The 1,955-nt window shown below is 41.0% G+C and overlaps 1 protein-coding gene across 1 annotated transcript in view; it reads left to right on the forward strand.

Annotated features, from left to right (window-relative positions):
* The window catches only part of CDS1 (CDP-diacylglycerol synthase 1), a 58,478-nt gene that overhangs the window by 37,915 nt on the left and 18,608 nt on the right, over positions 1 to 1,955 (forward strand). The gene's annotated exons all lie outside the window — the stretch shown is intronic.

Raw genomic sequence — 1,955 nt, forward strand, 5'->3', positions numbered from 1 at the left:
CACTAACCATTTCCCCTTGGATTATGGGGGCTTCATTCTGCTCCCCGTCCCTGTCTTCCAGCTCAGGGTGCTGGGTACCCCGAGAACAACTGGTCTTACTATTAAAGACTGAGGCAAAGAAGGCATTAAGTACCTCATTCTTTTCCTCATCCTTTGTCACTATGTTTCCCCCTGCATCCAATAAAGGATGGAGATTCTCCTTAGCCCTCCTTTTGTTGCTAATATATTTACAGAAACATTTGTTTTATTGTCTTTTACGGCAGTAGAGAGATTAAGTTCTAGTTGAGCTTTGGCCCTTCTAATCTTCTCCCTGTATAACGTCACAACATCCTTGTAGTCCTCCTGAGTTGCCTGCTCCTTCTTCCAGAGGTCATAAACTCCCTTTTTTTTCCCTGTATTGTCTTGAAAGACTGGAATGCTGTTTCACCAGTATTACGGTCTGCATTACAGTCTCTACATCTGAATTAGTCTGGTTTATATTTCCTGTTTTCAGGTGAATGACATAACAAACTAGTAACTCATTGTTTTGTTGGTGTAGGATTTTCTTTTTTGTGTGTGAAGAAACAACAAAAAAAGCCCCTTTAAAGTGCAGGTCATTGCAGAGAGATATTTTTTTCACAATCTTTCCTTTAGTAGTCTGTTACACTTGAGAATGATGATAACGAACAAAACTGAACTAATCAATTTGCAGCGTGATTTGGTATATTCATGGTATACTCTGAGATTGCAATCATGGGCAAAGCTATCAAGAGATGAACCAAAAAGTAATTAAAGTAAGTATAGAATTGGGATAGAGTTCTTCTTCTGTTGTACCATAAAGCAAAAACTCTGTCTTTTAATATAATAAACTGTTCATAAAGTTGACATTTGAGACTATGTAAGAAGAAGAATGGAGGGAAAAACCAGTTTTGTTCATGAATTATTTCATTTCACTGGGATCAAATAGCTTACATTTAAACAAGAGTTGTCATGCTAAAACCAAATCTTAATACTGGGACTGAAAATGCTCAGAGACTTGCAAGAAGGGTAGTCCAGTGAAGTTTGGAGGACAAGCCCTGAGACTGTTCTAAAAAGCTGGGAGGCATGTTTTACGTTTGCCTGCTACTAAGGTAACAGGCGCAAGCTTCCATGCCTTTGGACCCCAGTGTCCTTTTCCACTATAAGGTGCAATCCTTTAATGTTGCTCTTGCATGTAGCATTTAAGTTTTATAACGTAGGCCAAGCAGAGGAAAGAGCACAAGATAGGGAGCTTCAAAATTAACTCACTGAGGTGGTGTAAGACTGTTTTAAACTGTGTTCACACATTGAGCAAGGTGAAATTTATTCATCAATGCAGGTGGTAAGAGAATACTGCAAAGCCTAGCATGCTGACATGCAATTGGTGTGGGTAGGTTCTTACTCCAGCCTCTGCATGGGATTACTGTTGACCTGTGTTTGGCAATACTTGATATCTGGGCAGGGCAATCTGCTTGGTGACTGTGGATTAGACAAAAGTGGCAGAGAGTCCTTTGGAGCCCAAAGACTGACAGGACGTACTACCAGACTTGCACGGGCAAGCACTGACGTAGTGAGATCGGCAAAACAAAATGAGGGCCGTGGAGGGTGTGACATTCAGACCTGGGTTAGACGAGCTTTGCTTCTAATCATCAGTGCTAATTGCCCTTAAGGAGACACTTGCAAGTGGAAGACCTGGGTGTCCAAGTTGTGTTACACAGCTAGTTTTTTCCATTGGGCCTAGAAAATATTTCTTAGACTAAATTTAAAGATAAAACTTAGCCAAAAGAAATAGAAGAGCCTTCTTTACAGGAAGTACTTTTGACCTGCTGCTGCCAAACTGTTTTAATGAAGAAAAATCAGGAGCTTTCCCTTGTTTCATGAGCGTATTCTTGCAGCTAGCTGTTGTGGTTTAACCCAGCAGGCAGCTAAACACCACACAGCCGTTTGCTCACTCCCCC

This window comes from Aptenodytes forsteri, unplaced genomic scaffold, assembly GCF_000699145.1.
Source record: "Aptenodytes forsteri isolate BGI_AS27 unplaced genomic scaffold, ASM69914v1 Scaffold227, whole genome shotgun sequence".
Taxonomy (NCBI): Eukaryota; Metazoa; Chordata; class Aves; order Sphenisciformes; family Spheniscidae; genus Aptenodytes; species Aptenodytes forsteri.